The sequence below is a fragment of the Onychostoma macrolepis genome, chromosome 07 (assembly GCF_012432095.1).
Source record: "Onychostoma macrolepis isolate SWU-2019 chromosome 07, ASM1243209v1, whole genome shotgun sequence".
Lineage (NCBI taxonomy): Eukaryota > Metazoa > Chordata > Actinopteri > Cypriniformes > Cyprinidae > Onychostoma > Onychostoma macrolepis.
Genome location: NC_081161.1, coordinates 22,301,444 through 22,325,482, shown reverse-complemented (window position 1 = coordinate 22,325,482; position 24,039 = coordinate 22,301,444). Strand labels below are relative to the sequence as shown.

Sequence of the window (24,039 nt, the reverse complement as noted above, 5' to 3'; positions counted from 1 at the left end):
TGACTTTGATTTTAACATATTTAGTTATGCAGTCTTTCTGAAACCTGCATTATCAAACACACCATTTTAATACAAACTTAATATTAAAAGTAGTGGTGGGCCGTTATTGGCGTTAACGTGCTGCGTTAACGCGAGACTCTTATCGGGCGATAAAAAAAATATCGCCGTTAATCTATTCTCAAAGTTGGGTTGGGAGCTGGGTCTATAGTACGCAAGCTATGATGACTTTCACCTTGATATTTTAGCGCAGATGTATACCTAGCTGAATTGCACTGTAGGGGGCGAGAACGAGTCTTCGAACCTGTGTGTATGCGTGCTAACCCTGATAGCACACGTACATCTCTGAGACGTCTATTTGGCGTCTGCATTTACATCTGCAAGACGTATTTTTTAGGGTGTTTGCTCATCTGCAATACGTCTATAGGACGTCTCCTTTTAGATGTCAAATAGACGTCTATTAGATGTCTTTAAGATGTTTATGATTTAGAATGTATGTAAAACTGACATCTTACAGACGTCTGTCAGACGTTTATAGACAGCAGATGCTTTCCAGATCAAGAGATCTTTAACAGACATCTTGCAGACGTACGTGTGCTATCTGGGTAACATGGATGCAGCTATGAAGCCGCCAGGTTTGCTTCAGGGAAAATTGATTTTTAAGAAGCTTCCCAATGGAAATCGGCAAGTCATTTCTGTCTCTACCTTACATGGTCGCGCTCTCTGTATCGCGCGCACAGCGGAGTTCCGCCCCGGTTCGCGCACACACACACACACACACACACACACAAACAAACAAACGTAAGCGCATACACAAGTGAGCACACTCCCACTCCTATTTGTAAATATTAAGCCGCAAAACGTCTATTTAAATATGACTTCTGTGTGTCTCTGTGTTAATGTATGGCGCAGACGCACGGGTTTGTTCACTACTCATACAGAAGACCGCGTGACGCTTGCGGCGATATTAACGTCTGTCGTCTCACTAAATGAGGACATAAATACATGAACAACATCTCCAGAACTGCTCTGAGAGTCACTTCATGAGCATTCGAGCGTTTCATTTGAGAAAAACTATCCTCACGGCAACCCGTCAAAATAAAAGTTCGGTTTCACTTGAAGACATTGGGCAGAACGTAATAGGCTACTACTACTAAAACTATTAAAACCTTATCTTTAAGGAATAATCATACAATGTCTTCAATGTTATTATCAATATTAAATTCTTGATGACTGCTAGTTGTTTACTACTAGTAGTGAACTTATTCTGATCTACTTGGCAGAATTCAAATGAGCCATTTTAATCTAGATTAATCTAGATTAATTCCAAGATTACAGTGAGATTAATCTAGATTAAAAAAATTAATCTATGCCCACCACTAATTAAAAGTCATTTAGCAGTACATTCTCAACACAACTTTTGCCATGGTGGTAGCTGTAAAATATATATTTTTTGAAGCCTATACAAGTACAGAATTATATATATATATATATATATATATATATATATATATTAAATATAATTATTTTATATTTTAATCACAAATATTTTCCAGCTATGTGAGCACTTATATTTTAATCATTGCAAAGTTGAATGAAATCAGCAGCATGTCTTAAAATAAATAAATACTGTAAATAAATTATAATTATGTGTTTTATTCCTAGTCACATGCTGTCGATGAGAAATGCAAAATAATCATAAATTACACAAATGATCAAACAGTTAAATAATATAATATTGGGATATTATATTGTAACAGTAGCCTACTTTGAAATGAAAAACTACTTTCAAATAATGAATCAAATCAGCTGCTCATTCACAATGTCTCTGTGTTCTCCCACTGGTTACAGATGTGACACATGTACAATACATGAGAAATAATTTACTTATCCTTACTATGATCATTTACATGTATTGTGATCATGATTTATGGAGTAATAATGGTAGATTCTTCAGATATTGTAGTTGTGTGCTTTATTTTCCCAACACAACCAGTAACATGCTGAGAGAATAATAATCAAAAGTACTGTATAAGGTCCAGCCAAAGGTCACCAGAATGGTGACTTCAAACAAAACATGTATGTACATACACAATCATTACCACAATGCATTCTTTTAAACAACAAATAATTGGTTACAACATGAAATTGCATAGCCTGCAGTTATTCATAGTAAAATTCTGAATACAGTGTTTTATTGTTACTCGTTAGTAAATATTTTCTATACACTATCTGCATGGCTAGATATATCAGTTCTGTAGCAGACATTTTAGGGTCCTTGCACTTAGCCAAAATGGTGATTTGAATATTTTCCTCCACTTGCGTCACACAGTGTAATACTTCAATTAAATTTGCAGCATTTCCAGACGTAAATTCTATCTGCAGACTTCTAACTAATTATTGTTACTTTGTGGACATATTTACATGGCTAGCTAAAGTAATGTTTGTCCTTGGCCAGATACTGCATCCCAGCAGGGAACATGTCAGACTTTCACCCAAGGAAGTAGTATATTATGGAATAATGTACTTGGTTTTATTGGTCATGGTTAGAATGACATCTGAAGGCTGCTCCAGTAACGCTAACCTATCATTATATGAAATGTGTTCAAGAGACAGCACCACACAATATTCTAGGCTTGAAGGCTAGTGAAAACGTCAGGGTGACAACCTCGTAACAAACAAAAGACATGCCATGCAGCTTGTGTTTTGTGATTTTTTTCCCTCCCAACACATTGGTCATTTTACCAGTAAACTCATAAAGAACTCTAAAGTGCTTTTCACACAACACTTAACCTCGGGATAACGTCTTTTTAAACCCCCTGGTAAAGGCCCTTTTTAATGCTGGTTTACATTTCAGAGTTGTGAAAAGCAGAACTTTTGCCCTCTAATTGAGCCAGCATGGAAAAGAAAGAAAAATAAAAATGTTACTAAGGTCAATTCATACTGCATCAACAGATAACAACAAATGGCAACAGACACCTTCGTTAAGTTTTGTCGGATCATTGTGTTGTCGTCTGTCGCCATTGGTCAGCATTTGTTTTCACAGATTAAAGGTTGAATCTGTATTTGTCGGGTCTTGAAATGTCTGAGAAGTAATGTACTGTATTTGCTGTCATTGTTGATCTGCGTCTGTCGGTGGCCTTTTGAAAACAACTTGTTTAGCAACATACAACCAATGAAACTGCCTCAACGCTTAACTCATTAAAAATGAATGGGCTTTTTACAGTTACAGAAACTTTCATGCTGCATTAAGATGTCTAAGGTTCAAGAATCTGTGTGGCAAAATGTCTATTTATAGTCAAGCAATTATTAAAATCAACATGCTTTAATTCTCTAATCAGTGTAACCTCATAAATAACCAAAGAAGTTTAACATGTATTCACAAATCTCAAAATTGAAACCCAAAGGGAACCAAAGGTAAAGTACAACTAAATAAAATACCAATAAGCAAAATGTATTAGCATTGTAGGCGTCAAAACCTATTTCTATTTTATAAATGTGTTAGCAAAACACTTCCAACCCAAAATTGCTGAGAATAACAGGGGGTTTTGGTAACAGCAATGCATGCTATATGTGAGTGTGACACCATATGGCAGAATGCTGTGCTGAGTGGGAGAGAGAAATACACGAGTTAAAATGTATTTTATTCAGAACAAGGGATTTTATAATCACTGCAGGAATATAAAGTACATGTCAACAGCCTATGCCGTTTAATGTTGGGAAAAAAATGAGGCCAATGATTTCAACCTTGAAACATTTGACTCCCACATGTACAGGAGCAGCAAGACGATCCGTTTATCAAAGCCCCAGGTGCCAGTGTTTGTCAAAAGTAGAGATCTTAAGCTCCTAGAAACACAAAAAAAGGGTCATTAGCTCACTCTACAATTGAAGGAACTCGCCTTTGGCAGATGGGCAGTCACTTTTAAAAAAGAAACCAAGATTAAAGTGGAAAGAGCCCCACTGGTAACCAATCTGCATGCCGATAGCAAGCTCTCTCTGTATTTTGTTCACGGTGGCACTTAATCCTCTGTTTTTGTGTTTTCTTTTTTTTTCCCAGTTCTAACGTGATGAAACACTCCCTTTTATTACCCCACTCTCTTCTCTCTCATTCTCACTTGTTTTGAAGATTAGATTTTACATCGGGTGATAGCTGTGGTCAAAGTTACCGCATCGGCCCTTTCACACTATGCAATGCAGAAAAATAAGACAAATCGCTGACAAATGCACATTCATGTATAATCTCAAACCATACAACCAACCAATGCACATTAATTAATAATCTCAGGCTATTCAGTTATGCTACTTTGTGAATAAAGTTGTTCTTTATCCTTCAGTCAAGCGATTTCTCACTTTTTGACCTCACTTTAAGTGCCTTAACGGGTATGTAGTATTCATTCCTTGCAAATAACCCCCAGTGAAAAATGTACTATGCAATAAATGTGTTTTTTAAAAGCCTCTTATGGTGAGAGATTATCCTATAAATGTTTATTTTGCTCCCTTGTATTCTCTTGATTATGACAGATTTTTGAATATGCAGTTACATTTAGTGGAAGGATTTAAAACTTTGAGTAATGGCACTCATGCTCCGTTGCCTTGGCTGCTTTCCTGTAATTCTCCGTTTTCACTAATGGCTGGCAAAGTGAGATCTCCCATGACACTGTCACACTGTTGCGGAGCTGTGTTATGGTGCAGACAGTGCAAGATGGACTGATGACCGCTGTCTAGAAGTACTTACTTACACTAATCAAAATCACACTTAAGTTAAAGTGTATATGATTATAATAAAATGCTATACTGTTATAGGCTTCAAAAATTTAGATTTTTCAAACTACCTATCAAACATTTGGAATTCTTCTTATTATTATTATTACTGTTTTTTATTTTTTTTTATTTTTTAAAAAGTCTTCTATGCATTTATTTGATCAAAATACAGTAAAAACAGTATACAATTTAAAAGAACTGTTTTCTATTTTAATAATTATTCTAGCCTTCAGTGTCACATGATCCTTCATAAATCATTCTAAAATGCTGATTTACTGCTCAATTATGGTTTTTATTATTATGAATGTTGAAAACCGTTTTTACGGCTTAATCTGTATGTGGAAACGGATATGTTTGGGATTATTTGATGGATAAAAAAAAAATAAAAGAACAACATTTATTTGATATAGAATTTTTTTTAAATTATAGATGTGTTTATTTTCACTTTAAAATAATTTACTGCACTTTTGCTAAATAAAATATTTATTATTATTATTATTATTTTATTAAGCAGCAAAAACTTGTTTCAACACTGAGCATCAAATCAGCATATCAGAATGATTTCTAAAAGTCATGTGACACTGATGACTGAAGTATAGCTGCTGGAAATTCAGCTTTGCCATCACATGAATAAATTACTTTTTAAAATATATAAAAATAGAAAATAGTTATTTTAAAATTTTTAATATCATTTCACAATATGTTTTACTGTGTTTTGGATCAAATAAATGCAACCTTGGTGGGCATAAGGCACTTTATAAAATAAAAAAAAAATACAAATACATAATAATAGTTATTACAGACTTTTGGCTGGTAGTTTATATACATTTATACACATGAAAAAGTATGTCTGACTGTCTAAAATTGTCCATGTGTCTACAACAGAATTTGTCTTGGTTTGGTATATTGTATTTTTGTTGACAATATCTCACTACTGCCATCGGCAGTCCCATGGGTTCTCTTCTAAGTGACAGCAGGCTGAAGTTGAAAGCAGTGTGCAATTGACAGAAAACACAGACTTAGAACATGTTTACCATTGCAATTCACAAATGACAGCATAGCCACAGAGACAACTGCTATAAATAATATTATGTGCAGACGTTAATAAGAAATCCTAAGCATATCTTGTGGTGAAATGTGTTGTGAAAATAATTATAACAACATTATATTATAGCATATTCTATTCATTACATTTTAATTATAGGCATGTCAAGTCATGCACTAGCCAAATCACAAATATGCTGTCAAGTTCCCTCACACACACACGCGCGCGTGCTATACAATCGCAATAATGCTGATGACATTAACAAACTGCATCTTCTCTTACTCATGTGTCAAGAAAGAAAGAAAAAAAGAAAAGATGAAATAATTCCAGGGAGACATGATCTCAATGGCCAGCAGTTATTTAAATTAGCACCCCAAAGCTCAAGCCTTTATAATATTTGTCCTCATTGCACGTTTAATTGGCTGGTCTATAATTTTGCGCCGAGAATTAAAATTCAATGACTGAGATAACATAGGCATCCACTTAACCTTCACCCTTATTTTGAACATTTTAATGACTGCCTTGCTTCAGTGACACCATCAGTGTTTATAGTGCTAACGGCAAGAGCAGTATCTGGAGACTAAAGAGAGATCTCATTTATACCCACAGCCTGTTCTTGCATTTATTTTCACTCTAAATTACCAGCCCTTCTGTTTGTTAAAGCACCTCATCTGCATTGAGCGCAGTGAGCAAGGCTTCTGCGGACACAGCCGTGTGTGTGTGTGTGTGCGTGAGCATTTCTCTCTATTTCACAGCCAGACTGGAGCCCTGGAGTCACACAGGAGGAGGAAATCAGCCCTAACACACAACTGTAATCCATCTTAAAAGCACACTAGATAAGCTGTTTAAAGCGTTCAGAAAACAGGGCTCTCTTGAAACACACACACACACACACACACACACAATGACATTCAGATGTGCTCCAAGTACAGAATAATTACTGCTCATTCTCACAGATGAGACTATAAATGCTATGAGAATTGTATTTATGTGCTGTTATTTATTTTGTAAGAGTCTATCCTATTTTAGTTTGTTTATTTTTCATGTGACGCTTCATATGTGCTTGTGGGATTAGCGAATTTACCACAGTATCCTTACTCTCTATTTTCACATAATAATTGCAGTTGAAAATGTCTACGCAGAAAAAAGCCATCACAAATTGCACCAGCAGCCACTTTTCCAAGTAATACATTCATTTGGTTATTAAGCTCCTAATTACTTTTCCAGATTTCCCCTGGTAACACATGGCTATATCTGAACTTCTGAACTTCACTGGCTACTGCCAATTTAGCTGTCATTCAGTTGAAACATCAGGGCCGAGAGTGTCATTCGCTTCCTGTGAAGAATAACATTACAGGCAGGGTCCCGCTAGCAATTATCTGCCAGGAATTACAAGGTGTCATTACTAGTAAAAAGGAGAGCGAGAGAGAAATGAAATGGCCTGGAAGTTTCGGTGAAAATGTTAAGCTTGGATCTCTATCTCAGTCTCTTCTCTCTGTTATCATTCAGTAGCACCAAAGGAAAGTGGATGTTTGTGTGTAAGAGACTTGGTTATTTCATAGTTTATGTTGACTGGTAGTAATTTATTCCACCTACTGAGCACTGGCAAGGAATGGAAGCAGAGATAAGACAAATTGATGAGCAGTTGGCTGGGATCTCAGTGACTGTAAAGACGCAGAGAAAGAAGCCTCAGGTCATTAGAATACTGAGGAAAAGAAATTGTTTGCAACCTTGAGAAGTCAAACTGTGGGTGCATCCCCACCCAAAAAGCTGTTAAAGTTGAGCCGGAATCATAATATGCTTGGATTGTGACAAATAAAAATATATATCTGCTCTATACTCTACATTCACACAGCAGCACAAGTGTTAAATGCAGACAAAAATGTTATGGTGCTAAGGCGCCATCTTTGATATTTACTTTAGTCCCTGTGACTATGGATGCAGGTGTTTTTCATGTTTTTCATCGTAAAAATCTGACTTTGATAAGTCAATGAAAATACATTTACATATAGTAATATGCACTCCATCAGTAATATTTAAAACATTTTGAAAATCTATATTTAACTAACATCTTACTTACAAAACATATTCATGTGTGATCCGTCAATGAAAATGAACTGAAACATAATATAACAACATATATTACAATTCCTACTCCTTAGTGCTATCTTTGATTTTTTTTAATTATTTTTTATTTTTATTTCTAGGAATCAGTAAGAAAAGAACAGTATCGCAAACACAAAAACAACAACAAAACAACGCAACGCAATGCAAAAAAAAGAGAATAAAAAAACCTCAGAATTCTGAACCCCCTACTTCAGACATTAATATATATATAAGGTGTAAACTAATGTTGATTTTAAAAAATCTGGTATATGATCTCTGCATGTCAGTCTTGATTCTAATAATCAGTGGCATCTAATTATCCATGTGCGTAAAACTATACAGTCAGAAGCATCACAGCACATTTTGAGGGGGGGAAACAAACAGAACAAACAGAAACAAACAGTAAAAAGTACACACGGTTTAAAAATGCTATTTAGAAAGACAGTTGTCTTTTTTCTTGTCTTTTCTTTACAGGAGGCCCTCAATAAAGCTTTCTGTGAAACAGGTTAAAGAGATGCCAGAAAGAGAAAGTCTCCCTCTAGTCCTAAAGCTAATGAAGTCCACACAGCGTTATCTTTCTGATGTAAACTTATCAATTACAGAAGCCCAGTGCTAATGAGTTTCCTCACCACTTTTAGAGGATTCGTTTTAACACTAGAGGACTGGTGTGTGTGTGTGTGTGTGTGTGTGTGTGTGTGTGTGTGTGTGTGTGTGTGTGTGTGTCATCTGATTAGGAGCTACCGATGTCACAAGAGAGATGGAACACTAATAAATTTTCACCTCCTAAAATATGGCTTAAAGCTAAATAATATTAGTTCGTATCACAGTTTTGAGCTGATCTGCAGCAGATAGTCTTTTTTTATTATTTATATAATAAATAAAAAATAAAATATGATATAATAATAAAAAGACTATCTGCTGCAGATCAGCTCAAAACTGCGATACGAAAATATTAACAGTTTGCTCATGCTACTTTGTGGCCTTTAGAGATTTCAAACTAGAGACTACAAATATTGCCTGAAGAGACACAAACAATAAAACATGTAACCTGAACATGAAAGTCAAGAATAATGATTGTAGTTACCCAATAGCTCTGATGCTACAACCGGAGCATTAATACACATCGATCATTAAATCATTAGCTACAAACGCCTAAAAAGCTAAGAAAAAGTTTTTGCGCTTGTGATAATTTAGCAAGTATTAATAACATTAAACCTTTTTAACTAATGAACCAACACAAGGCTTTGTTCAGCCAATCTAATTACACTGTGGACCCGAGCCCTGCCCCTTTACCCACACTAAAACCTAACCAGACCACCAAACCTGTCTCTAACCTTCCTAGCAGGCACATGACGTCAATATAACGTTAATATAATGAAAATCGTGTTGATGTCAGTATTTGATGCCAACTAGGCTTTGACTTAATGTAGGATTTTGGTTACACAACCTAAAAACAACAAATATCAATGTCAGCTGACATCGGTATTGGACATCAAATTAACATTGACATTAGACGTTGAATTGACATTGAATTTGGTCACCCGACGTCACAACCGAAATATAACCACATATCAATGTCTTATGACGTTGTGTGCATGCTGGGTTAAGTGCATACTACCTCAATTTTTATTTATTTTTTATTTTTTTGGACAGAAGTACATAGTAGTTAAATAAACCTAATATAAAGTGGCGCCGAAGCAAATCAGCATATTAGAATGATTTAAGGATCATGTGACACTGAATACATTCAGCTTTGCCATCACGGGAATAAATTATAATTTAAAATGTATTAAAATAGAACATTTAAATTGTAATAATATTTCACAATTATTAAGAGGCGGAGACATTATCTTAAAATAAATAAATGAAAATTGAAATATTAATAAAAATTATGTGAACCCCAAACATTTTAATGGTGTTGTACATGCTCAAAAGAGGTCGACAATTCTGTTTAAAATGGAAAAGTACTACAGGTATTAATAGGGCACACCGATGAAAAATGCTGCTCATGACTTTAAAACAATCTGGCACTGCATACAGGTTTGATTCTGTTTTGGGAGCGCAGGGATTTCACTTCCCAGCAGTTGCCTTTGAGCACCATTTATAATGCTGTTCTCCCTCATACGCTCCAAATTCAACCAAAGTAAATGAGCAGACAGAGATGCTTTGATCTGGTTCTGATATCTGTCGAAATTTTCATCCCACAACAAAGGAGAGAGGGGGAGAAGCAGGTAAACCCTGGCCTTTTGATCTCCACCCTATAGCGGGCTGTGCGGCCTCTGAAGTGGCATGGGTCATTAAAACTCTTCTGCCATGGAGGCTCGCTTGAGTGCAGATGAGAGAACAAGGTTACAGGAGAGGACTGTGCTGTCAGGAACATCCAGCTAAGAGGCTTCCAGGTCTCTGGGGCCGCTATCCATCTTTACATGAATCCACATTTGCTCAAAGACGTTGAGTCCATAGACTGACCTCTAACCAGCAACTCAGACTTCAGCTGCAAGCTGAAATGGTATATTTTTCAAGCTCAGACTACATAATTATTACTCACATCCTGGAATAAACAGACTTTCAATTATTTAAATGAGTAAACATTAATATGAATCTATATGCTGAAGTGTTTTATGTCTTCGTTTGGTATTCTCTGCGCTGGCTGCCATAATTCAAGACGGACCCTCCAAGATGCTTTGTGGATTGATTTGGCATTTTGATGTTGCCCAGAATCGGCCATTGTGTGTCCCACAATGAGGCTGATTCATCCAACAACTCAATTTCACTTTTCAGGCCAAATGAGATTGGGTGTGAGCAAAGGCAATGAGGTCAGTGTGAAAAATAATCTCGTGAGGCATAATGTTCCTCATACATATTTGAAATATGTGAATGTAATTTGAGAGGGAAGTATGCTTAATCTATTCTTTGATGTTAGATGGCAAATCCATCCCCACCTGTCAAGATACTAATCAATTTCATTTTTTTTTTTTTTCCAATGCGGGGGAAACCAAGTTAACCAAGATTGAATAGTTTTTTTTCTGCATTGTCTTCGGGGCCCTTAAAAGCATATTAAACACTGAAGATCGCACACATTTCTAATGATTTTGGCTATGCAAAGTCATTGCTGAATATGGGATTACAAGACAGAGTAGTTACAGATGTATTTGTACAGACAAGAAAGAAAAAAAAGAAAAGAAAAAAGACTGGCAATCACAGAACGCACAGCAGAAGGGAAGCATAGGTGTGCTGTTTGAAACATGCTGAATGTGTTGGATGTCCATCCGGACATCCACTGGACCATCAATCTGGTATTTCAGACTTGCAAGTCACTATCAGACTAACTTTGATTTCCAGATGATTGTATCAACCAGATTCACAGCTTCCCAGAAACACATTAGTCCTTCCATTCGGTAATAAGAGAGATTGTATAAGTCACTTAAGGTAACAAACAACCTGACTGGATTTGTGCAAAACAGATTGGTGGACATTACAGTAGCAGATGAGAAGTGGGTTTTTCTAAACCTTTAAATATGTGTCCCATCAAGGACCACTCAGATCCAACTCTATTTTCTGGGTTGCATATTGTCTAGATACTAAACAGTCAATGAGAGTTTTACTTTGAGTGATATTTAGAGACTGTTCTTACCACCAAAACAATTAAGTGCTTGTAATATTTATTTATTTGTCAAATTGATGCATTTTAGCATGGATCGCAGAAGCGGGGGGGCCGGGGGGGCCGCCTGGGCCTGGGTAACTTTTGAGGTCTGGTACAAATTATGACATACAAAAATAAATAGGCTACAGGCCCATATGGATTACTCATTAAAAGATCGCGATCTCGATTCAAACTCACTCAATCTTATTGCTATGTCGATGAGACCATGTCTATAAAACCATTAAAATCACAATCGGAATATTTAAACCTGTTTTCGCGCCGCCGCTGATCCAGAGGGATAGCTCATCATAAACTTTATGATTGAAACAGCTTTACAAACAGTCTACACAGTAGGCTACATTTCTGTGTTGCAAACATTAAATAATAATGAAAGTATTGGGATAAATGTTTATAGTACGGATATAGACTCTGATGTTGCGGCAGCCGCCTTCAAAATGAGAAACTGACCTTTGGATCTGATGTTACGCTTCAAATGATTGTAATTGGCGGCACTAGGAAGGGGCTAGCAGGTGCTCCAGCACCCCTAAAAAGACCAAAGCACCCCCATAGTTTAAGAAAGATTAAATAATACAAAAACATTTGTCTACTTACACATGCATAACTCGTGCAATGGAATATGTGACGTGATTTGCGGTCGCACATTTCGTAATGTCACAGCATTTTATTTAAAAAAATGGATCGGTTCCTTGTGCCAAGTAGGCTAGGCCAGCCCCCGACTATGGATTTTTCTAGTAAACTAGTCGAACGTTTATATTAAATATATTAATAACCTACTAAACCATCTTTTAATAAGCATTTAGGCGTATTATAGCCTACATTCCGTGCTCAAGCGTGCGCATAAAGCTTGCTGCAAAGCACCAGCAAAAGTAGCTAATAATTATGAATGCATCGGGGAAAAAGAAGACATTTTAATTATTTATTACTAAACTAGTGCTTTCTCAGTTAGTGTCGGCTGCAAACGCCGGTGCTGACTCTCCATCTCAACAGTAGGCTAATGGACGTGCACATTTTCATACGGACTGCATAATTAGAGAATATTTTTTTTTTTATTTGAATTAGTTCATAGACATTTCAAGCTTTCTATAGATTTGTTTCAGTTTAGTTTATGTCTGTGAGCCGGTTCATTGTTGCGACGCGCTCCATCCACAGAGACTGCATGAGACGACAGAAAGCACATCCAAAAATGAATAAGTATTTTATGTTCTTTCCGCAGGAAAAAAAAAAAAAAAAAAAGATTGCGCGGGCGCCCCCATGTCATAAATTAAGCGCAATAGGCCTTCCGCCCACTACTCTCCTCATAAATACTTGAAATACACCTACAGCGATTGTATTATTAATATAATAATAATAATAATAACCTGTTTTGGTCATATTTACTATTGCCCAGCTCCCCCTGTCATTGATCTAGCATCCTCTGAGCACCTGCGTATTATAAATGTTACCTTATGCCAGAAGGTAGCGAACAGTTACTGTTAAAATGTAATGTAAAATGTCTAATTCATTCAATCAAGAGATTCGTTCAAAAACGAAACAAGTTAATATATTTCAAATAATATTTTACATATTTTTATTTTAATTGGCTCATTTATAACATTTTACACTCATTTAAATAAAACATTTTGTAAGAAACCTAAGTGAATTAGCCTATGTATTATTTTGTATGTCTAATGTTTTGCTTCAGAATCTTGGGAGAACCGTGATCTCTATTCTAAAAATCAATTATCCAGAGTCTTAATAAATAGGCTATCTGGCATCTAATACTAACTGTGTCTAATATTAAAATGTAGACTAGGATGTAAAAGGTACAATCTTACACGCTTTACTTAGTACAATAACAAGGATTTGGTACATTTATAATGCATTATAATGCTACTTCTAATCCATCGTGCCAGTGTGTGAAGTATCCAACCCCCGGCCCCACCTTCTTTTGGTACGTTCCGCGATCCATGCATTTTAGAGTTATTTTTTGAGCATCACAGATGCTCATGCCACTGCCAGTATCACACAAATGTGTTTGTAAAGACAAACACCAAAACACAGTCTGGTTGTTCATCATCAGTACGATGGTACAAAACCACCAAATATCTGTGATGGTTTTAGCAGCAGGTGCGAAAACAGACATGAAACAGACTGCTAGTAATCTGGTAATCTGGTCTAGTGTTTCAAGCTTTTCCAAGAGGAATATACGGTCTCATTCATCAAGGCTGACAGACTATACCTAAGCACCTGAGAGCTGCCATCCAATATCATATACTCAAATCCATTCTCATCCAGACACGCCGAGGGTCACATCATATCCCCTTTCACAGGAAGACTCCCTCACACACAATCTTAACGGCCACTACATCACTAGTCTTTTCACATTTTTCTCACTCATATCTCTATTCTGGTCATATGACATTAGAAATATACATCAAGATAATGACGATGATATTAGCGCTGAAGACAGATGACAGATGAAATGATGTTCATGATAATGATACGTCTCTTATTAATGAACGAGTTTTGCGTTCTTACCTCGTCAATGTATTCTAGATCAATTGTACATTTATTGTCGTTTCAAAAACAAAGATTGAAAAATAGCATTGCTAATCATTTAACTGCTGTTCAACACTATTAATTTTCAGTTTTTAAGTCGATCATGTCTGGGTTTTACAAGCAATGCTCTTTTGTCTAATTAATGCAAATGCATTTAAATAAAGAGTAATCAAAATAAAATGCATAACTGGTTTTTGTTGCACCAACTATGCAGAAACAAAAGCAGAATATGCACAGCATGAAAATCATTCATTTTTTTTAGGACAGTGCAAGACTAACTGGACTGGAGATTTGCCAAGTTGATGGGGAGACATCCATGAGGATGTAATTGCTTTACTCACCAGCTCCATCTTTTAGTATCGGGAACTTGGACCAGTTTCTCTTAAATCCAACAAGCAAGCTTCATCTACTTTAAAACATCTCTTGCTAAATAAATAAATAATAAAAAATAAGCATTTGTTGCATTCTTTTCCTGGGCTAATGCTCAGCCACTATAAGCAACAAAGAAAGTCTCTTGCATGTCTCACTCAAGCTGGAGGAGAGTGCATGGGGGACTAATTATGCTGGCACAACCTCAACACTCAGTGGGAGAAATTTCTCTCTTGTGGAGAGTTCTGGGTACAGTTAGGCGCCCACTGGTCTGAAACACTGGAATGGGGCATAAAGAGAAATCATTTGTGGCTCTACCGATCATTTGACTAATGGCTTCCATCGTATTGTAATCAAAGGACATGAAAAGCCAAAAAGTTCAAAAGAGAGGGAAAAATCGAGATGAGATATCATATACGCACCAGATTACACATTTAAATGCTTCTGAAAACGTGTCATGATGAAAATGCATCCTACTAAAAAATTAGCTCACATAGTGCAAAAGAAACTAATTAAAATGCAAAACAGGCCCTAGCATGAGGTTTCACAACACGGCAGCAACCGTCTCCTCATTTTTTACACTCCGTTTTGTTTGTTTCACCTATTGGGCAGCTTTCAGATGAGAAAATATTTTGCATCATGACCCTGATCAAAATGCAGCCGACATTGCGGAGAACAATGCCAGTGCATTTAAATGGACGACGCGTGCGGCGGCTGAAGAATGGCACTAAATGAAACAGGCTTCAAAGCAGGGTGGCTCAGCCTGCCTTTGTTACCCAGACTTTGTATGAGGATGGATAAAAACCTTGAGTTGATTCTGTGAATATGCAATGGCTTACAACAAATCCCTGGGCTGTGTCAAGAGCTCTCGTTTGAGCCGCTGTGCTTTACAACAACGGCGCTCCACTGGGAGCAACAGTTTCAGCATATATGCCAAAGGGTTACATGAATTATCAATAACAGTGCATATTCTGCTCACTATATGCTCTGTTCAGTCATTCTAAATGGACAGTGTGCTCTTATCACTCTCTGTTGCTGGGTAACAGCTGAAGAGAACCGTTATGTGCTTCTAGTGCCTTTAGAGGGGCCATTTTGACTCATAATTCCTGAAAAGGGTCTCTGAAAGCAGCTGTGTCTTTGTGAGGTAAAACTGGCACCTCTGTACACACAATACAATGTGACCCAATAAGCCCAAATCATTTAGAATCATTCCTCCTTGAAAAGAAAGACTAATCACATAAACTATCGAGATGCACTATAGCTCAGGAACAGCTTGTATGTAGCTTTTAAACGAATGTCTAAACAAATTAATTTAATCATCCCTGAAAAATAAACACAAAATATTTGCAAAGGCTTAAAGGGATAGTTCAACCAAAAATAAAAATTCTGTCATCATTTACATGTCATCCCAAACACGTATCATGTCTTTCTTCTGCGGAGCACAAAGGAAGATATTATGAAGAATGCTTTTGTCCATACAAGGAAAGGAAATGGGGTTCAAAATCCATTTGGCATCTAATGCATGTATGGACAAAGAAAAAAAAAAAAAGACATCTTTCATTCAAGACTTCTTTTGTGCTCCACAGAAGAAAGAAAGTTTTATGTGTGAGTAATAGGGACGTGCCCAAAGCCGAATACCTTATTTGGAAAGGCATGGATAATGGGTTCAAAGTGAAAAACAAATTCTACCAAATAATAGGAAAAAAAATAAAAAATTCAGCAGACAAAGTCTGTATTTGCTGGGTAACAGGTGAGTCAGAGGATAGCTCAATATTATACACAACCCCATAAAATCATTATAATGAGTATGTGAAGTGAAATGTAAACTCTATGAGTGAAATAAGCACCAGTCAAATAGCCGCGTTGCTGTTTCTGTGCATCTCTCAAAAATCAGACCTTGCCAACAGTAAAACCAACAATATACAAATGGTACACATTATGATTATCTTATTTGTCTCCCGGAACAGGGGCAATTTTCAACCGCTGAATACTTTCTATCAACCTTTTTTTCAACAAAGGTTTTTTTCTAATCTGACGCATTTGCGGTTTACGCCCCGTCCACTTCCAGATTTCGTCAAAACAGATACAGATTTGAGATTGAGATTGCCACAGATACTGATATTGGCTCTGCCAATAAGTGAGTATCTTACAGTATGTTTATGTTTGAGCAAACTGAGTTGTAATTGCATCACAGCAAATAACAAATATTGGTCCCACTTTAGGTCGCCTTAACTATATGTACTTACATCAAAAATAAGTACAATATACTTATTGAGTTCATATTGTGTTGTAAAACACTTTTGCTGCTATTGCGGTGGGATACGGGTAAGTTTAGGGACAGGTTTAAGGGTGGGTTAAGGTGTAAGGGATGTGTCAACAGTGTAATTATAAATGTAATTTCAGAAATTAATTACATATGTAATTACATGCAGGTATTTTAATATGTATAAGTACAATGTAAAAACATGTATGTACACAGTAAGTGCATTGTATCAAATGATTAATTTAAATGTAAGCACATAGCAGTTAAGGCCTCCTAATATAAAGTGGGACCATAATATTAAATCCTTTTAGTTACAAGACATACGTACATTCATGAAAAAGGCACACAGGTCAGTTCTAACAAAGTTGAGCACAAACCGTGATGTGTTAAAATAGCTTGTCTTTGACATTCACAGAGAGACACCTGAATAGATTATTTTTTTCACAACAGGTCCCTGCTAACCTCACTCTCACTTCTGACAGGCTGCCTGTGAAAAGCAAACTTAGTCTATGCACCTAGCTTTGTGTCTGCCATCGATTGTTCTCTCTCCTCTCATCTGCCATCCATAGGCCTGTTGCTATGATGCCGTTTGTTTTCTGATGCAAGCTGAATAGGCTCTACAAAGAAACGCATTTACTGAAGAGAGATGCTGTGTTCTGAAGACGCAGTGGCATTCATCTAGCCTTGTTATTTCGTCCCTGAAATGAACGTGTCCTTCCCCTCATGCCCTTTACTTTGTTATGCTCAAAGGGCATAGCGAGGAAAATCCACTCTGGCATCCATTCGCTCGACAGACGTAAACAAAACAGCTCTCTGTCAGATGTACAGCTTCAGCTAGGTTCAATACCATAATTTGACGATAAGAACAAACTACATATCTTGAAAGATTTTGCCCCCTCCTTCCCACCCACTCACTCACTCATGAAAGCTGTTTTACATATCACCATGTTATACCCTAAAAGACAGACATGCACAGGAAGTATGTAGACTGCAGATAAGAACAAAAGAAAGGAAGCCGATATGACTCGCACACTCCAGTGGGATCATATCCATCGCCATGACGATGTGGGAGTAGTTAACATTTCATAAGCTCTGCATTCCTGGGTCATTTGCATATGCACTGGCACATGTTATTCTCACATGCACCTCTGTCCAAGTCTTTGGAGTATGTTGAAGAGTTTTACACATGGCAGGACGACCGAGATCACAATAAATAAGGTGAATAGCTATCTCACAATCTCTGATCACCATCCTTTATTAAAAAAAATATATATATATATATTATTATTATTTATATAGAACAGAATAACAGAATTAACAGTGTAAAAGGAATTACACCACTTGCTCACGAATTGACCCTCTGCAGTGAATGGGTGCCATCAGAATGACAGAGACGGAGTCTGAGTCAGAGTACAAACAGCTGATATCACAATCAAAATAATCCACAAGTAAGCAACACAAGGTGTGTTTTTAATAAACAAATCCATTTAAATGTTTTTAACGTCAAACAAGTCCTCTATCCATAATTTTGCTTTCTCCAGTGAAAAGTTGATTGTCTAAATCAAATGAGAAATTGCATAGATCAAGCACCATTTACAAGTGAAAACAGTGTAAAACAATTCTAAACAAGTATGCCAGTGCTCCAAAATGCCTTAATGATGGATTTGTTTCTTACTAACCCACTGCTTTTTGCTTTACAATGCATTAATTGATGGACTGGAGTCGTCTTGATTACTTGTGGATTATTGTGATGTTTATATCAGCTGTTTGGACTCTCATTCCGACGGCACCCATTCACTGCAGAGGATCCATTGGTGAGCAAGTGATGTAATGCTAAATTTATCCAGATATGATCCGATGAAGAAACAAACTCTTTTACATCTTGAATGGTGTGAGGGTGAGTTCATTTTCTTTTTTCTATTTTGTTTTTCTTTTTTTTTAGGGTGAACTATTCCTTTAATACTATAACTGAACCCAATTACAATTGTTTAGTTTTAATTAAACAATATAATGATACATTTTTATAAAGCACATTTTGCTCTGAATAATACTGTGTATCTCTCTTTTTCATGGATTATTAATATTTTTATAATTTGTAGTATTTAATCTAGGACAACACACATACCACACTGTACATTCCATGTCTTACTTACCTGCAGCACACATCAATATGTATTTGTATTTGGTAATCCCTTTAGCTAGAACTAGACTCAAATGTTATTGATATTAATTAATTACTGTATTGAAAATTAATCTAGTCTTTTCTTCTGATCTAATAAAATTGCAGCAACAAATTAAACAAAGCTCTAGGATAAATTTGCAAGAGAAACAGCAACATGGTGAACAGTGAAGTGTGAATCTGCCAAGCGATTAACAAAAGCTGTTAAAGTGTTTATGTGCAGAGGAGAGCTCTTGTGTTTTAAACATGAGTGCAGAGGTCACGCTCACACCTGTCCACACTCAAAACTGAGAGTTTGCATGAGAATGATTTTCAGAGAGCCATCAAAACAACTCACATTTATGTTCATTTTCATGTCCCTGCTATCCTCACAGGCATAGAAAGCATAACTTAGTATGTTTTCGAACTGCAATGTGCTTCTGAGCTTTATATCTTGCTATGATCCATTATCTGCCAGTGCAGGTCAGTTTTTGAAATGTAATTGTTATTGACAGGGTCATAGGGCAGAAACACCATAGGTTTATTATCGATCAGCGAAAATCTGCATCATTCACGTCAGTGACTAAAACACCTGCGGGCCACGATGCTCACAGTCATTTATCTTCTTGCTGCTAAAAGCTGACCTTGCAATCAATACAACCCAAACACACAGGTATCAAAACAAGCCAGAATCGAGCTGCTGCCCCTGATTTACTCACCACAAAACTTTTACAGTGTGCATGCAATTAACACCAGGCTGTAAACATATCTGAGTGCCATTCTCTGAACAGAAGCAGTCCGTATGTGAGAGGTTTCACAGAACACTGCCTCATGTTTACACATTCAAACTGGTCTCACCACAAATGGAATAAACGAACTGCGGGATCGCTAATGCAAGAATTATCGCCAGCCAATGCAGTAACTGAAATGCAGTGGGAATAAATAACGTCCGTTTAATCCTTTAAAAGAGGGGCAGAAAAGAGAGGGAATAAAAGTTACGTGCTTGGGATTACAGCTGTTCCCTGAGTAGCATTTAAACCTCCTCAGCTGCATCATCTTATCAATCACTTGCTAAGCACTCAGGACATCTCTGAATACATTAATTTTCACTGATGTCAGCCACAAAGGGAGACAACATGAAATACGAGCAAAGCCCTGGTGAAGGGCTTTCTTCTTTGACTCAACTGAAACCAATCGCGAGTGCATTAATTCTGCGCAGCTGCAGAGCAGAATTGTAATCTTCTCTCGGTCTCCTTTCTCTTTCCCTTTCCTTTTTTTTTCCTCAAGCAGACTTAGCATAATGCTGCTGTGTCTCACTGAGAAGCCTTCAGGCAGTTAGCATTGCTCACTGATGGCAGGCTTTTGTCTACCTAAAGGAGCGCTCCCTATCAAGGGCTTCTAAAACTCAGCACTCAGAATAATGTGCATCAGTTTACGGCTTACAATGTCTCCACGCCGATGAATGGTATTTGAGCAGTAAGGTCCATGAAGCTGACAATAAATCTATCACTTATTGTTTTAACACACCGAATGTCACACACCCCTAACTTTCAGATGTCATACTAAACAAATGAATAAAACAGGCCATTTGGAGTGCACAATTATTATGTGTTGACCTTCTTTTGGGTGAAGATAGGCAGAGAATCCTCTGGAGTGTTTGACGATGGTGGGGATGATAGGCACTTACTCATTTGTGCCGCTCGTTGCATTCGTTCGAAAAGTGGTTCTGAAGCAATTTTTCATGGCAGCAAATATGAATAATAACAATCCCTGGTGATACATAATTACAGCAACCTTGTAGACCACAGAAAGGGCACAGCAGCAAGAGCCATCTCTTCTAAAAACTATTTACCATACGAAAGATAAAACTATGGAGCATATTTACATCAGGGTTTGGCCCATTATACGTCTACAGTATAATACCAGAGGTGTCTGATTCCGCTCCGGGAGGCCCACCTGCCTCCCAAAGTAAGATCTAACCAGCTCCAACATACATGCCTGGAAGTTTCGACTGATCCTGAAGACCTTGATTAGCTGGTTTAGGTGAGTTTTATTAGGGTTGGAGCTAAACTTTGGATAAACGTGTCTACTAAATTGATTAATGTAGGACTGGGCCCTTCTATATAATAGCCTACAGTTCTTGAACAAACAGAACAACATGGTTTTGAGAATCACCAGCAGTGTTCAAGATATATTTTAATATAACTCAAGTGTTTGGGGTCCCAGATTGCCCAATGCCATTTTAAAAGCTTAAACTTTCAAATGTATTTTGCAATAACAGGTTGATACTTTATGACATTATGTAATATGAAATATGAGACTTTGAGACCCCAGAAATAAAACATCAAATAGGCAGAATCAGTCAAAAATGTATGAGATATATGAAGCTTCAGGTTAACCTTGGATTTGAAACAGATCAGTCAAAAAAATATATAAATAAATAAATAAAGAAAAATAATAAGTATTATTATAATTATTATTATTATCACAATAATTTTATCATATTACTATTCCTAAATATAGCATATAATATAATTAATATATTTAGTAGTATCATATGTTTTAAGTTTTATATATATATATATATATATATATATATATATTATATTTTAATACAGAAAAAATGCAAAGCTATGATTATGTAATTAGCAATATTTGCATTTATTTACAAAGATATATTTGTAAATTGTCAAAATTTTCATAATCAGTAATACTTAAATTTACCAATGAATGAATAAATTAATTAATCAATCAATCAATAGCAATAAATAAATAATCCACCTAGCCTATATATTTAAATGATAACTGCAATCATGTATAATTTAGACATACTAAAGAAATTAGAGTAGACTATTGATATTTTCTCTAAATACATTTTCAGTGTGCTGTATTTTAACATATAGGCTAGATATTTTATTTATCATTTACATATCATTATTATTATTATTTCAAGTTAATTTATTAATACTAGAGACTCCATGTCATTTCTAGATTTGAAATAGTCCGCATTATTTAATAGCATAGTAGAAATATTTCTGACTTGAAATTTATGTCAAATAATATCACAGTGTGAATACAGCTTACAACATACTTAGATGGTGGTGTGAGCAAACCTGCAAGCTCTCCACGAACACTGACATGATCGTCAGTTGGGATGATGCAGAGGCCAATGGATGAACAGCGCTCGTTGTCATGCTGTAGGCTACTTTAACACACGATCAGGGTTCTGCGAAGAACGTAACCTGTGCGCATCTGTGTCGGAAGTGACATACAGCACACGCAACACGCAAGCTGCAGCGCGCTCTCTAGCTTTGGATGAATATACAGCTCAACAACAACAACAACAACAAATTATAATAATTAAAAAACAACGTCTTTATAGGTGGAGGCAGAGTGATTTCAACGGATGGCGCCTGGTAAGAGTCACAGTATTGAGCAATGTAGAGGAGAGACTTTGTCCTTGAGAATTTAATTAATCTGTTTTGATCATTTTGATTTATTGCGGTTGCCAAATAGATTTAAGGGCGTTCACAGAACGTGTCTTTGCTTTTAAAACGCTAGACGAATCACCGAGGAATGATTTTAAAAGTTTCACTTTAATTTGACACAACATCGTAAGAACGTAGTCGCGGCGCAAACGATTGATCTAGAAGCGCATGTTTACAGAGAACGGCTATTAAAATCAGCACCGTGTGGAACGCAACAACGTTCTGTGTGAACGGACCCTTGGCTTATACTGTCCGTACAAATTGCTGACAAAAATAGTAAACTAACTGGATAACTGGATGAGGAGCGAAATCCACCGAAATAGGTGTTGTTTATCCAGTTGGCTATTACAGAGCAGCTATCTTTTATCGATGACAGTGATGTGAAACTTTGACCTCTGTAGCCCTTTCTCCAGGGTGTTTTCTTGATATTTGTTTTCAATAACACACTGGACTATAGGGAAATAACAGTTTGAGGACCTCCGAGATTGGCAATGAAAACAGGTCAATTAAATTCCAAAAATCAATATTCAAAACTGCTCAGTAATTGTCAAAACTGGAGCGAACATTTGAAAAAGTAGTTTCTGTAGGGAGGAATTCAGAATAAATTGTGCCACACTGATAGCGTCCTTTATTTGCACGTGCTGTCTGCATTGTTTTAGTAACCGATTCACTAAAGGAATTATGCAAATCAGGTAATGAAACAAACATGCCCCCAAAAACTGTGCTGAATGCAATTTGCAGGGGTTCGCACTGAATACAGCACAAAAGTGTTTAGTGAATTCTCCTCAGTATACATAATGAAAGCCACGGGTTTCCTTTGCACATCCTCATCCTCATCCTCATCAACACCTCACCTCATTAACAGTATTATATATATATATATATATATATATGTGTGTGTGTGTGTGTGTGTGTGTGTATGTATACACACACACACACACACACACAAAGAATGATAATATATAATGTAGTTTTTCATATTTGTGTATAATATTATAATAATAAATGTTTTTTTTTTTCTAATGTTGAGAAGTTAGGATTGGATTTACAAGATTGGATAGCACAGCTATTTACAACAGCTCAGTAATTCTCTTGAGATTACGTTACAATAATTACAATTGAGAATTGAGAAGAAGATACTAGGGTTGATATAGCAGCTAAGATGTTGACAGACTGTTTACATGAAGCAGGTAGATTTCTAATTAAAAAGTTTATATTTAAAGTTAAACAACCACAGTGGTGGGATGAAGATTGTCCATTTCAGAAATCTGTAAAATATAGTGTTTTAAATCAATTCAAAAGAACAGGTAATGTGGGGACTATGAACAATTATATTCTTGAGAAAAAATATGTAATAGAAAGAAAAAAACAGTATAATTTAAATGTTTCAGGTAATATACTACAGGAAAACATGAAAACACAGCAGCTGTCGAAGAAAATTAAAAGTTATGGAAGGTCTAATAATATACAGTCTAATAATATCGCACATGATAAGCGGCTAGAATATTTTATAAAGTTATTATCTGACTCAAAATTTAATACAGATACTGACTTTGAAAACTTTGTCACAGATTGTGTGAATAATCATGAAGTTGCATTATTTAATGAAGATGACATTTTAGATAGTAGTATTACTTATAATGAGATTTT

At 36.3% G+C, this 24,039-nt stretch overlaps 1 long non-coding RNA gene across 1 annotated transcript in view; it reads right to left on the bottom strand.

The window, feature by feature from the left end:
- Nucleotides 1-22,287, bottom strand: part of LOC131544487 (uncharacterized) — a 36,743-nt gene extending 14,456 nt beyond the window's left edge. The window contains exon 1 of the long non-coding RNA XR_009272148.1: nucleotides 21,993-22,287. This is a non-coding gene — a long non-coding RNA (uncharacterized LOC131544487). The remainder of the gene's footprint in view (nucleotides 1-21,992) is intronic.
- Nucleotides 22,288-24,039: the final 1,752 nt, after the last annotated feature.